The sequence below is a fragment of the Merops nubicus genome, unplaced genomic scaffold (genome assembly GCF_000691845.1).
Source record: "Merops nubicus isolate BGI_N331 unplaced genomic scaffold, ASM69184v1 scaffold13505, whole genome shotgun sequence".
In the NCBI taxonomy this organism is placed as follows: domain Eukaryota; kingdom Metazoa; phylum Chordata; class Aves; order Coraciiformes; family Meropidae; genus Merops; species Merops nubicus.
In genome coordinates, this window is record NW_008607714.1 from 11788 (window position 1) to 27400 (window position 15613).

Genomic DNA, 15613 nt, shown 5'->3' on the forward strand with positions numbered 1-15613 from the left:
AAAATTTTTGAAGGAAGCGTTTTTTCTTTGCATTAAGTGAAGCCTTTTCTATGTAATTCTTAAATAAGGATCGATTCTTATCTTACTGAATTAGGCATATGCACCCTATTTAAATTTTAATGTGAATTTTATGTCAATTTTATAGAAATAATTTTAAAAGTATCCATTAGAGATATTGAAAGGAAGATAATGCAAATATTGCATCGATTTTATCTTTTGAGTAAATTTGCATGCTTCTTGTTGACACTAACAAGAATCAGAAGTTTAATTAAAAGACCTTTTTACAAACAAATTTTGTAATGTGGTTGTTATTGATGTTTTTACATTGTAAAAAAAAGCTCCTATTGCAAAACCTCATCATTTGTTTGCAGACATTTTATGGATTGAACCATTTTGAACAAACTCATTTGTATCAATCAGTTCTTAAAACATGGTGGAAGAAGTTTCTTTTTTCAGCGAGACCTGCAAGTTGTAGTGGGAATTCTGCACAGCCTGATGATATGCCTGAGCTTCTGCTAGAGCAGTCATACAAATTACTCTTATTATTGTGCTTTTTTTCTGCTGGGGCTTTGTGGTCATTGGTTCTGATTTTAGGTTTTGTCCCTTACATACATGAAGGACCTTTAACATTTTATTTGTATTATTTCAGTCATGGAAATTACATGACATAACTTGCTCTGCTCTTAAACTTCTTTCATTAGCACACTTGGAGACAGAGGGAGATAATACTAACATATTTCTTACTACCAGTGCTTAAATACTAAATCTCTGGCAGAACAATTTTGTAAGTGTCTGATCCAACAAAGATAACTGTTTGTGGCTGTTGCCAGTGAGATACTGTTGTTGGTTAAGCACAAATGTGTGTTGTAACAAAAAATACTTTCTTATTGAAATTTTATGAGCAAGAAGATTGTTGTAATGCAAATAAAGTGAAACTCTTGAACAATAACTTATTTGGAATTAAGTTTCCTATCTCTTCTGAGACTATGAAGTGAACTATTGTATTGCATTCTGATTGTGTGGTGTGTTTTCTGCTTTAAATAGCTGCTATGGTAGCTCTGAGAATCTCTAACTGTGAGCAGAGCTAGATATTCTTTGTGGAGCATTTGAACTTTTAGCTAAGCAAGATGTTTGAAGATGCAAGATTAAATCCTGATTGTTCTGAAAGAAGCTGCACAGTTATGACTGATGTAATTGAAGAAAAAATTGTGCAAAAAATTGTTAGCAGAGTGGAAGTTTAACACTCGTCTGTTCCCTATCTTATCTTGTGAGGGAGAGTGTGAAGGCTCAAATAATAAAGTACTAAAAGAGAAGTCTTATGGTGTTTTCGGATTTTTTTTACATTCCATTTTTTTTTATTTGTAATAAGTGAACTGAATTCATTTGGACTATTCAGAGGTTGTTGAATTGGGTCCTAAGAGCATTCTCAGAAGCGTCAGACAAATGGGAAGGAATTATGCATAAGGACATTTCTAATTAGTTTTATTTATTTGTATTTCCAAAGATACTCTATACTCTAAATCAAATTCTACAAATATTTATGCATAACAGTTGTTGGGTAAAACTTGCACTTTTTCAAGCAGTGTAGTTTTGAAAACATGTACGAGTTGTAGCAATTAACCTACATGCACATTTATAATTCTAGAAAATGGACAGCGTATTACATTCAAAGACTGGATCTGATAGACCCAAATTGCTTAAAACATCAGTTATTGAAGATGTCCCCCTGGGACTTTGAGAAACCATTTAACAGATGAAAGTACATTTTGAAAAGTTTGACCTTACAGGCAATCATAAAATGAATCAAAACAGTTCTTTCCTCCCCAGAAATGTACAGAGCCCATCTGTATCTAATCCAGTAATTATAGCCCGAGTTCAATTACCTTTTCAAACTTGGAGCAGACTGGAGACTAGGCAGTGAACAAACATAGGGTTTTGTCTAGACCTCAATTGACCATAGTCTAAAGCTTGAATTTATATCTAATTTTATTTTTAGCTTCATTTGATAGTTTTTAAAGGATTTATTTTGCTACCTAGTTGCTAGATCGTGGAAGTTTTTACTTCTTGACTGTCCTACATTTTTATCCAAGTGGAGTTAATAAAATGACACCAAGTCCTAAGAGTTTACTGGATAAATAACTTAAAATGTAATAAAAGTGGGTTAACCAGCTATTTTGAGTCTTTAATATTGCTACAATAAAATTATGAAAGAATCTGAACAAAATTATTATTGTGCTCATATCCATATATTTAATATTGAGGTTAAAAAAACACCTAGCTTTGATTTTTTTTCTCTTTTAGAAAAATGAACCCCAAACCTGCCTGACTGCAATATTGGCAGTAGTAGTTGACACAGATTAGAAACTATGCTGAAAATAAATAAATTAGTTAAAAGTAAAAAAATTTCAGTTAAACAGACTATCCAGCTATGCAGACAGTGTTAAAGAATACATCCACAGCTACAAGTTGTAGCAGCTACCATAGGTTATCCCTTTGGCCAGCAAGTTGAAGCCCAGTCATCTGTTGATATTATCCCAAAAATGAAACAAACAGCACAATATACATTTGCCTGAGAAACATCTTGGGCGGTGCTCACTGTCTGACATCAAAACGTTGCCAACATGCTGCTCTTTCACCTTGCACGACGGTTTATGTGCAACCCTCACTTGAAGTGTGTTCCTTGCAATATAGGTGTCTGTAGTCTGTGGCAACCAGCTGCAGGGTGGAAGACTTCAGTGGGTCCAAGAGTATGTTTCCTATCTCTTGGGTAGCAGAGGAGCAGCAATTATTAAGGATAGATTAAATATTATAGTTTTAACTTTTAATAGTGCAATGAGCTTTTGATGGAATGGTGTGGTGTCTCTTAGCAAATGAAGGCTATGATAATTGGTGAGTTTAGTCTAACTTACTGATTTTAACTAGTAATCAGCATTTTGTAGCAGTTGTTGTAATTAGTTAAGAATGCAGTTCATGATGATTTCCAAGTCAACACATTTAGTGAATAGGGCATACTGTTCCAATGAGTAGTAATTTGATGTGACAAGCAGAAATCTTTTGATGTTTAATTGGTTTTCCTTGTAACACTTGAGAAAAAGCTGATCTGATCAAGTGTTGTGTAACTGTAAAGCTGAGAGGCCCAAGAGTTTGCATTCATTATTCTGAATGTGTTTTGTTCCTATGTTGCTATGTTGTATAAGGATGGGAAAAGTTCTCTAAGAGTTGTCTTTTTTTTTTTTTTTTTTTTTCATTTTACAATTAAATGCAAATATGGCCTGCGTATGGTAGTTTTCTGGATGAATGATAATGTTCTGAATATAGAAATACATCAAATTATTTTCATAAGCATAATTTTAAAGCAAAATTTGTAATAGTAGATGAGGAAATGTAGTAAGTTTTGGTTTATAACATCAGTATGTTTTTTTCTTTCAAAAAAGAAGCACCGCCATGCACTCACAAGTCAGGAAATCTAGTCTTGGATTTCAATCCTTCATCAAAATCCTATTTAAAAAAACATGGAAAACTTCTTGTCTCCTCCCTGCCTTAGCTCCACATTGGAGCTAAGAAAGCCTTTCAGTTATTGCTGATGGCGAATGTCATAATCTGTTGTACAATCATATTTGTATTAGTAGATTTATCAAAGAAGATAGGACCATATGCTGTATAAAAACACTGAGCACTTCCAATAAACCCTGTAGCACTTTTTTCTCCTCTTTACCGTTATGGCAATAAGAAGTAAACAGTTCATCTGGAAATTTTGGTAAAGTTTGTACTGCCATTCAACATACCACCAGGTTTTGTAATTGAAAGTAAGGATGGGTGCTATAAATCTCCGACTTTTTAATTTATATAATAAAATTATGTTACAGCTTCATAGGAAAAGTCTACTATGTCTGGGATTCTGAATCTGTGCTTGGGCTGCATTTCATTTTTTAAGGCTTTGGTGTTGCACAGAACTTCAGAAATGGAAGCATTTTAGACCAACAGCTCAAATTAGTATGTTCTGAGAGTAAACTAAGGCACTGCCTTTAGTCTGTAGGTTACCTGAAATGAAAAGTCTAGATTTTGCACTGTGTTCACTGTTTAGTTCTAAGGTGTAGTGACACTCCTGCTCTCACCCCACATGTTAAGGCTACTAACAGCAGTAAAATAAAATTACAAGTAATGCCTGGTACAACAGACAAAAACTGTGTTACAGTAAAGATTGCAAAATGATGGTTTCATAGTCTCTCTCAAGCTTTTTCATGACCTTAACAACACTGTTTATCCCAAGTGGGAGTTGGTTGGTTGGTATATGGTTCCACCTCTCTGCTCATCAGCAAAAGGATTTTGCTTTCTGGAAGAAATGACCGAATTTCGGTTAGGAGGTTGCATTCGACACTGCCCAATGGATTGTCTGCCATGTGCATTGCATACGCTTTCTATTTGTACTGTAAGAGAAAACCAGTCAGTACTATTATTTTAAAAAGTAAACTAAATTTGTTTTCAGTTTAATGGAAAGGGAAATTTTAGAAGTGAAAGTGTTTTTTCCTCTGTGCTTCAGTGGATGTTTTTGCATTGACTGTTTTCAACCAGATTACTTACGTCATCTCTTGGAATTGTATGTATGTCTTCTGCCTCGGAGCACACGCTCCAAAGCAGGCAGAGAGCAAACATCTTAAAAGTGCCTCTGTCCAAATCAATGCATTTAATTTTCCTGGTAGGATAATTTTTAAATCTAAAGAGAATGTTAACTATATTATAATCCTCTGGATTTGACTTTGGAAAAAAATAGTGGCTTTTCGGGAGTCACCCCATTTTCTCCTGTTTTGCTCATTTAAAAGGAGTAGCTTTCTTTTGCTTTCAGTTGTGACTTTGAACTTTTAATTTTTTGACAATGTGTGCTTTTATTTCTGGCTCTGTGTGTCATATTTCATTACAGCTTTCTTTTGAAATCTCTCATGCGATTTTAGTGTTGTTGTTTTCTTATTGCTGGTATCTTCTTCATTTGCATTTCATTTGATTCCTTTTTTATTGTGTTTGTTTCCTGATTTTTCCACCAGCCCATATTACAGAATTATGCTTGTTTATTTAAATGGTTAGAAAACTTTAATTGCAGGAAGGATGAGTTGGTTGCCCACAAATATCTAGTCAGTTGTTTTACTTCATTTCTGCAGCAGCAGTCAGGCTTATTCTTTTTGTTGCCATCTAATTTGTCTTACAAAACAAAGACATTAAAAGGAAAAGAGGAATACATGTGAAGCTGTAATGGATATAATTAATTTTTTCTTTTGTCTTCCCCCCCAGCTCTCGCTTTTTGGACTTTTTTCTTGTCTGCATTCATATTGTTAGTTAGTATTAATAATGTCTACTGATAAAGTAATAAAAAGATGCATGCAGTCACTAAAGCTATGTTTTTTTATTTTCTAATGTGTAAATTCCTCAAATCAGCTTAAATAAAAGAAAAGTCATGTTGAGTTACTTAAACTTCATAAAAAGTCACAGTTAGCTAATTTGGTAAAGTGCAACTAAATATATGTAAACAAAGTTAAATTAGTAAAACTTTCTATTTGGACAATGGTTTTTATTTTCCTTCTCTGTTTTTCTGTCATTAGTCAATTTTGTCTGTCTTCAATGCTTATTGATGCTGTAAGTTGTCAGACACACTTGGGCTGATTATTGCAAAGACACCATTTAAATGATTATGAAAGGGACTGAAGAACATTCAGGACAAAAAAAGAAGAAAATACTTTCAAACAGGTTTAGATATCGTGACTTTCAGTATTTGTGCTGCTGCTATACAATTATACAGCTAAACAGGGCAGTCAACAATATGCTTTTTTGTTGGCATGATATTAGAGCTGCAGACATCTGAAATTGTTGTGTATTTCTGTGGGGAAAAATGATAATTTTGGGGTACTCTGGTTGTAATGCTCATGTGTAACACATGCTACTAAAAACATGAGGTCATGGTAACTCTCTCTTTGCTAGATATTTCTTTTTATATTTTTATTTTTTTATTTTTTTGCTTTATTTATTCTATTTCCAAAACTCCTAATAAATTTAATTATTGGGTTGGGGGGATGTTTCTTCCCTGTTAAGTGGTTTGTTGTTTGTTTGGTTTTTTTTGGGTTTTTTTTATGTTTTATTACCCTATATAAGATTCCCAGTCGTCTGAGTACATGCTAGCTCTTGTGTTTCTGGTACCTGTCTCACATTTGCATTGAATATATAGCTATTGCTTTAGCCAGGATGTATGGTATGATGTTTGGGGTTTTTTTTGTTGTTGTTGTTGTTGTTCTTTAACTCAGACCATGCTCCTCTGCTGCTTTTTTTATTCTCTATTCTATTTTCAGTTCTTCCCTTCCTTCACTCTTCACTGTTTCTTGGTTTTTTTTTTTCACCTCCATGCCACAGTGAGCTTTACCAACTCTTGTTTCATCTACTCATACAGTTGGATATCTACTTGACATTTATCACATAATCTTGACCAGTCTTCATATGGTAAATTGTCTTCCCAATATTATGCTTTCATGTTTTAATTCTGATTCATAGCCTTACAATTTTCAGCTTGTTGCTTGTGGGATAGCTCCTCAGTGCAGAGGTACCTCATGTTTACTTTTCTCTCTTCCTAAGTACATTATGCCAGTGTGTGGGCAGAATACTGAAATACTGATGAAACATTTTTCAGTAATACTAACTCATCTGTAATGCAGAGCAGAACTGTGGACCAGTGGGACCACATCTGTAAATCGAGTGTTTGTAACCCAAATAAAAACTTGAAAACATATTGTCACATCTGTCCTTGACATGAGAGGCCGTTCACTGAATTCATCTAAGAGCTGTGAAACATTGGTGTGACAAATTGCAGTAGCAATTTAACCTTGATTGAAAATTGTATACAAACCAGTGTATTTCTATGTATGCACATCTGCTGAAAACAAAGTATTTTCTATCCAGTGGGTTTGTTATTTCTCCCTTCAATGCAGTAGCGTTTAGCTACCACAGCCCAACCCCAGCAATCCAGTTGTTATGGCAAAAGACACAGAGGTGACATTGTTTTCCTCACTGTGTACAGGTTGGCAAGACACAATGAAGCTGCTCGATGGGACGCTGAATCTTAACACAAAGCTTCTTAGTTTAGTTGAGTGACCATTCCTTCTTGCCCTACATGCTACATTGATGCCCATATGTAGATTAGCAGAAAGCTGTGAAAAGTGAGGCCTCTGTGAAAAGTGTAACGTCTTTGAAGTGTTCCTGTGCCACAAGCTGTTGAAAAGCTCTGATGTTGCCTATAAAATATATTGGAAAAAATCAGGGCGTGGGGCGAGGGGGCACAGTCCCTGTATTCTTTTGAAAGAATTCTTTCTGAAATGAAACAATTCATTTTGGAAAATAGCATTTTAATGGATTTTGTATTCTGAGTCTCTGATTCGGAGTTTTCAGATTAGCTGCAGTCTCTTTCTTCCCACTGGTAGCTAAGGTGACCTTATCTCAGTGTACTTAGGTGCTGGATGACTGAAGGATGCTCTCACTTCAAGGTGCTGGTGAACACAGGTCTGTCAATAAATATGTGTCAGTGTGTGTTTCACTGTCTTGCTTCCTAACTCTCATAGCTGGCTGGGCGCTCAGCTGTATGTATAGTCAGTAATTTTGGAATGGAGACGATGGTGCTTTTCTGAGCAGACATGAAGATAACTCTGTAGTTCACATCCCTTTCTCCTTGGAGGCCCTTCGGAGTTGACTACTGGCTAAAACAGGCTTGATGCAGCAGTATACGGGGGGTGGTATGTCTTGGTGCAGATGCTGTTTCCTTTTATCTCTGCAAAGCCTTTTCTTTCCTCTTGTATGTATGTGCTAAGTTCTTGCCTTAGTGTTTTGGTTGTTTTTTTTTTTTTTCTTTGCTTCTGTCTTCTCTTCCTTTTTACACATAGTGTATTTTATTTTCTGTGGATGCATACCACCAAAAATCCACCTACTGTATTAAATTGTAGGTTTCTGTGAATTTGGGGCTTTGTAGAGATAGACATGATGCTTTCAGAATTGAGTGATACATTACCAGGAGGGGTAGCTTATTCAAGTAAACAGGTGAGTTAGCTGGCAGACGGGAGTGGACTGTTGTATTTTCAGGAGTTGTGTATAGCCTTGCAAAATTCACTGCATTGAGTCTCTCCTTTCCCATTTGTATTACAAGCCAAGCTTTCTTATGTTCATGGGAGCCTTGAGCTTGGCTGAATCTCCTAGATCATTCTCTTTTATGGACTGGGGTAAGAAGTGGAGACCAGAAGCTTCTATCTCCCATGTTAGCATTGATTAGGATGATGCATATTCATATGTCTTATTACACAGTTGCTTAGCTGGCCCCAATTGCATCCAAGTTTCTTTTCTGCTGACTAGTAATAGTGACGTTGCAAGAGGAAGCACCAGTTTGGGCCAGTATACTCCAGGCCCTATATGTGGGCTCTTGCCTTATTTTTGCTATTGCTGCTAAGGAATATTGCGAGATACAGTTTTTCATAGAGCTGTCTTTGAGGTGCCAGTAAGAGGAACACACAGTTTGTTCAGTGTCCTCAGGCTTTGGATGCAGCTGGAAGAAACAGAAATTCCTTGGAGGGTGAGTGTGTGTGAAGGAGGGAGCGGGAAGAGGATAACAGGAGCATGAGATTTACCTGTTCTGCAGGACCCAAAGGTTACTTGGATGGGAGGGGTCACCTGTGTTCACTGTTTGAGAGATGATTTCTGAAGGAGTTCTTGTTGAAATGTTGTCAGTGTTCCACTGTGTTACCTTTGTTTTATTGACAGTTAAAGCTGTTGTAAGTGACACTTTGATTTCTGGCTATGAACGAAGAGAGAGATTGAGGTTTTGCTTAAATGAGGTTTTACAGGGGGTGTTACAGGCAAAAGTATTTGGCGTAAACCAGTAACACTGCAATTTGTAGTCTTGTTGGATTGATAAGGGCATCCTAGATCTGCCTGTACACTAGGGAACAGATTGTTGTTATTTTAAGTAGTGACAACAAAAATCTAGTCTCAGAAATTAGTGCTTTTGTAATGGTGGCCCTTTTATGTTCAGCTGTTCACTTTCATATTTAAAAGACCCTCAGTCAAGGAGGAGGAGGTAGTGCCATACTGGAAACTCATCTCTTTAATTTTTTTCTCACTGCTTGTAATAAAGTCGGAGTAAAATTTTAAGTTATTGTAAACACAGCTTTTCAGCTGCGAGTATCATAGCAGCTTGCTGGTTTTCAAATTGCAAAGTGAACCACATCACTAGACTGTTGCCCCATGCAGAGGAGCTTCATGAGCACTTCAGAGTTTGTGCTCTGGCTTATGAACAGTTACTGGCTTTTTAGAAACTTCCGGCTTTTAAGCAGTTTTATTTTCTTTCTTTCTCCTTCTCAGTTGATATATCTGTCATTCTATAATAGATAGAATAATTGAGTTTAGAGTACAGAGCTCAGAGTTCAGCTTTCCAGTTGTAAATAAGACTTTTCTTTTTCCCTGTTATGATCTGATAGTTTCTGATTTATATGATGGGGGAGACTTAGAAAGCAGCCTTATATACAGGTAATATAACAGCTAGAAGTGCCACTTCTCTAGTTTCTCTAATTCTCGTATGTATTATGATAAATGGTCTGTTAGGTTGTATTTCTTTTGATAAAATTTCCTCCTTCTATGTATTTATGTATTTCTCACGACTTCTGTTAAACTTTTTTTGGCTGTTACAGGTGTTCCCACAGGAAGCTGTTTCAGTCTATTGTGTTGTGAAAAATTTTCAAGGTTTTATGCTATGATTTCTTCTTTTGATGTTATATTGTGAAGCATATCGGTGTTTACTCATGTGACCTTCAAGTTATTTTCCTTACTTTTTGAAAATACAGCAAACGCTGATGCTCTTGTAGCTCATACTTAACTGACTATAAATATTTAAATATTTCAACTTAAGATTTTTATGTGTTATTGGTTTTGAGGATCTGCCTGCTGGAATGTTTCATAGAACCTTGTAAATACTCTTACTCTGTCTTTTTTTTTTTTAGCTATGGTGCACAGGAAAATGTTTCCAAGTTTGTGCTTTTTATACTCTTTCTGCTATTCCCAAATTTTTATATGAAAAACTCATAAAAAGTTTTTGTTCTGTTTTCTTGACCTCCCAATGTCATAGCAGTTTCTCATGATTGGTCTTATCATTAAAAGTGTTTCTTACATTTAATTTAAGCTTCTTTAATCTGAAGTCTTTGACTTTTTTCTTACTTATTGACAGCTATCTTGAGTAAATTAAAATATAATTCTGAATGCTTTGTTCAAATTGGTTGAGTATGATTAAGTTGTAAAACGTAGCACATCAAGTAAACTCTTAAGACTGCGTAAAAAGCTATCTGTTGAATTAAAAAAAACCCAGAAACTGAGCTTTCATTAGAAGTGTTCTGATTGTCATTAAATAAATAATGTTTTACTCTACTTTGTTTAAATTCAAGATTTATATCTGCTGTAACCATAGAAATTAATCTCTAGATTGCTTTTAAAAGGGATTGTTTATTCAGAACAGGGCTGACAGTCTCTTCTTAAGAGAAACTATTACTTAATTTTATTTTTCTAAGTTTAAATGCTTAAAAAATATTTGTAATGATACCCCAAAGGCATCATAAAAATGTAAAAATAATTATGCTCTAAAATTACCAAAATTACAGGAAATGGACATTTAAAAAAATCTTACTGAGATTCATGGCTGGGAAAAAGTGAGAAAGGACAAGTGCCTTACTTCACAGATTCAATTCTTGTCAGGAATTTCTGCTTTCAGTGATTAAAAATACACTTTTCAATTGTCAGCATTACTCAGATGGGAAAGAATACCATTGATTTCCCTTTCAGTTACAGCTGAAGATTACTGCTCCCAAATTCTGCAAGCATTTTATCGGGAGAAATTTCTTCATGGCTATGCACTGGAATTCTTTCAAGTAGAAATTATTCTCCCCCATGGTTGAGGTGGACCATTTTTTTCTTAGGCCAAACCAGTTGGCAAATACCCCTGGGTCAATCAAAATGAACATGAACAGTATCTTGTGGTGAACAAATGTAGGGGTGCAGGGACACTTTTTCATGCCACATCATACATTACCCTGGGAATCTAGTTTGGTAGTTAATGTAATAGAGATGTAACAGAGCAGTGTACTCTAAAGGAAGGAATTTTTCTCAAACTTTACAGCTGGACTTTGGGCACATCAGAAGATTCTTAGGTGGAGGGGACACAGTAAGGTGCTTTTGTTCTCGATGATACTTTTAGGCCAGCTTGTGCTTTGAAACTTCCATCCCTTTCTGTAGAGTTGAGAACCTATCATGGTTTGCCTTAATTACCATTTTATAAGATGCTTCTGTTTCTTAGAAAGGGGCAGGTTGAAGGGAATGGAATAATACTAGCAGACTGGGTTTCAGGCTGACTTTATTAGTATCCCTGTCTGGTCCAACAGTTAGGAAAAGGATTATCTTTTTTTTTTTTTTTACTACTGTTATTTTCCTCACGTTGGTTTAGCCAAAATTTTTGCTGTTGGAAGGACTAGTGGAGAAGAGTTATTTTCCCCCGGGATGGAGGAGGCAGTGTTTTGCTTGGTTCTGCTTTCTAGGTGCTCTAACAAAGGAGTAGCAGAAAACACAACAAAGCAGCCAATTTGAAGTGGAGCAGCACGGTAGAGATCTGTGTGCCTGATAGAGAAGCTTTGTCTAGGTTTACCAAAGCTGTGAGTACCCTCCATCAGTGCTCCTCTCCACATCAGCCGTGTGAGGACTTAGAGTGGCCAGGGCCCAGTGAGTTCCTAAGATTTAGGGCATATGATCCAGATTTTGAGGTTTCCTGTTACATGAGGAGGTGGGAAATGGCCCTTTGTCTTAATTTTTCTGCCAATACTGTGAAGCAGTTGGATAAAAATCTTAATGTGTACAGAATTAGCTTATTTCCAGTATATTTATTTATTTGCTCTTTTGCCTCCATGTTCTTTAGATGAGGAATCATAAATTTATTGTTTCCAACTGGGCGTTCTCTTGGTCCGGCCCATGTTTTAATGGGAGGAGAAACTTGGCATAAATACTAGAGCAACCAGTAAAGTAATGTTTCATCTGCATAGTACAAATGTAGATGTTGAAAAATAATGGAAGGACTTTTGCTCTAAGAACACTACTGTATCAAAGAAAATTCAGAAAAGTACTTGGACACTGAAACAGAATGTGCTCCTTCCCCTGAGTCGTATTTGACCGGGTGGCAGGATGTTGAGACAGGGCAAGTGTTGTGTCTGTTTGTGCTGCATCAGCATGTAGGTGTATTAGTATAAATACACCAAAAATGTAGGACTGTGCATGAGAACGGCCTAGCAGAGGAGCGTGGGACTGCGGTGGAAGGGAGGGAGGGAAGGAGGGAAGGAGGCTCTGGTCTGGCTGCGGCTTCGGCAGGGTCGGCACAGCAGATGCCACAGGCGGAGCTGCTCTGGTGCCCTGTGCTGGCTTCTGCTGAAACAGGGAAGCACATGCACGTGTAACTCTCTTTGAGTTGCACTGCAAAAACCTGCATTCCGAATTTTAGTCAGAGTAACCTTTTATTGGTGTATATCTGTGCAAATGAGACTGGGAATCTCTTTATATCCTAAAACATCTTTGAGTCGAACTAAATGAGTTCAGACTGTGAGAACGAGGGACAAGAAAAACATTTCACAGGAAAACACAAGCAAACTTGAATGCAGTTACTGAAAGGTTGTCAATGGAGCATTTTGAACAGTGATGGTAAAGGCCAATTATTGCAGATATGTGTTTTGCCCAATTCACTTTTATCTCGCAACCAAAACATTCCCCACAATTGTTGTGGGGCTTTATATTTTAGTCAGTGAGGTTTTGGATGATTGTGTAAAAATATAAACGTTAAAGAAAGTTATGATTAGAGTTGGACAATGAACAAGAAAAAGGGAAATAGCAAGTTTTATTAAAATCAGATGTGTTTGGGTTTGGTTGTTGTTTTTTTTTCACTAAAAGTATTTGTTGTCACAGAAGCAACTAAAAACATTTAGCATGGTGTTACACTCTAGAAAGCCTACTGTTAAGTTGTTGTGGAGGTCACCTCGTGTTAAAAAACCTCTACAGACCATTTTCAGAATATTTAGATGTGTTTCTGTACATGCAGGTATCAAACCCGTGCATTCCCACGAGGCTTAAGCAAACAGTGGCAAAATTAGACCCCTTTATCTTAAATTCTGTGTGTGTTCCAGGTTTCTAATTCAGAATTGAAATTGTTTATAAATAATTATATTGTAAAATAAGAAATGTTTTTAAATTTATAAATGCCTGAAATAGAAAGCATTAAAATTGTTTTAAGAATATACAATATACTTAAGGATATTTTCAATCGTAAAAATATTTAAGTGGCTTCAACATAACTTTTTCATACAATAGTTGGAGTTTGCTGTAGGTACCCTATACGTTTTAAAAATGTACAGCAACTCCACCCCCAAATAACACCCCCATAAAATCTGCATCCAGTGATAATTCTGAGCACTTCCAGTCTTCATTGTGGTCAGCGGTGAGCTGGAGCTTTTGAGGTCTAAGGTCTTAAATTTTGCTTTATTCTTATTGGAAGAGTCTTGAACAGGAAATGATTTGTGATTGTGTCACAAAATTCAAAAAACAATGTCTTCTTCACGCTCTTGACCAAATCTTATACAGACTCTGGATTTTTTAATTTTTTTTTCTTTAAGAAAAGCTTGGTAAAATGAAATGCGAGTTATTTACTGTTGAGTTTGTCAGCTTTGTTTATTTATAAATACATGCTAAGTAAAGCAGGAATTAAAAAAACACATTTTCCTTTAAAAACAATTTTTTTTTTTTTCTCTTTACTGTGCAAGGCAGTGCTTTTGTTTGGTTGCTTTTTTTGCCGGTTTTATATTAAGCAAAAGGATGCATTTTCTGCTCCAGAGCAGGTGTTAGGAAATTGGCTTTGCTTCTTATTGCAGTTTAGAGGTTTCTTAATCAGTTTATTAATAATAACCAAATACTGCCTGTGTAGTTTGCAAGCAGGTTTTGTCTTCCAGTATTGTACGATGGCTAATGCAAACTTTTTCCAGTGTTTCCTTAAAATTTTACTTGGGTTTTAAAAAAAAAAAAAAAATTGTCAAATTTGAAAAATACTGATAATGTTACAAATTTTATTTTTAAAATACATTTTAAGTTTTATGCCATCTTTACCTTGACGATTCAAAACGCCTCGATCTTTATTTTCCTGGCCTTTAATTCAGATAATTCCTTTTTGGATGTTCTTATCCCACGTACCACACATTTTATTAGTACAGCACCCCCATTCTTGATTAGTTCCTTTGCTTTGAGGCTAATAAAACGCCATTGAAACGGTGCTGCCGCTCTAAGTATATTCTGATGTAAAGCAGAAACTGAAGCAAGTCACAATTTCCCTGAGATTAGAGGTAGCCAGGCTGGCTGTCTCCTCGCCTCCTGCTCCTGCTTCCAGCACCGGGCCACCCCCGCGCCACGGTTTAGATATTATTTGCTCTTTTGGGTTTCGGATTACGAGAGCAATTGATCTGCGTGACCTGTTTGAGAAACTTTCACGTTTGCTAAGGAAACCTAAACCAAATGTATCCCCTCAAGAGACAAATACTGTCCGGTTGACGTTTGGAGGCAGCCCGTGCTCCTCAGCAGTGAATTCTAGGAGGACAGCACCACCTCATGGCCTACTGAGCCACCATCCAAACCCTTTGAAAAGAGATTTCACACTGAAATTCAGAGCTGAAGCTTCACCTCTGAATTTAACCTTTTGCTTCATTTAATTGGTTTAATCTTTGTTGCATGTCACTGTATCAGGGAACTATATAGTTTCATCTTTTGAAGATTCTGTTTTCTGAAATGTAGAATCCAGGTAACAGGATTTAAAAAGCAAAGTCCTGCCTGCTCTTGGGCAACATCTTGCAGGAGCCTATGTGAATTCGGTGGGCTGGCAGTGCTTAAAATGCAACCTAGAAGGAAGCTATGTAGGACTTGGCCTTTCATGTATTGTATTTTTAAAAAGTTCATGACTTTATCTAATCAAAGGTAGTTTGTTGTGGAAAAGTTCTCCATAAGAGGCATTTCTGTATCAAAAATTTTCAAAGTAGTGTTTCCCAACTGTAGTAGCTTAGGTAAGAGCACAAGCTCTTCATTTTAAAATCTATTTAATATGAATTTGGTTTCTGTTTATATTATGTGTTCTGTTTTGGGTTTATTGTAGATTTGTGAAAACACTTACCTTCATTACATGCACTAACCATGAAAAATTTAATCTCATTTTTTAAAATGGTTTAGACATTGAATTTTTTTTTCTAATAAAATCAAGTTTATTTCTTACTGTATCTCCTCCTAGTACTATGATGACTTTATTTTTGTGAAACATGCAGTCCCTTTACATCACCTAATGTCTTACTGAAATTCTTAATTTCTTCTGAAGTCAGCAGTATGTTTGGGTTGACTGTGCATTTGGAACTGTAGGACACGATAAGTGTCTTGATATCAATATTATACCAATCTTAAGTTTTCTGCTCTTTGCAGAGAGTATTGTAGAATGTAGTCACCTTTTCATGAAACTGTAGATGAAATCTATTTAGGTAAGACATTTGAA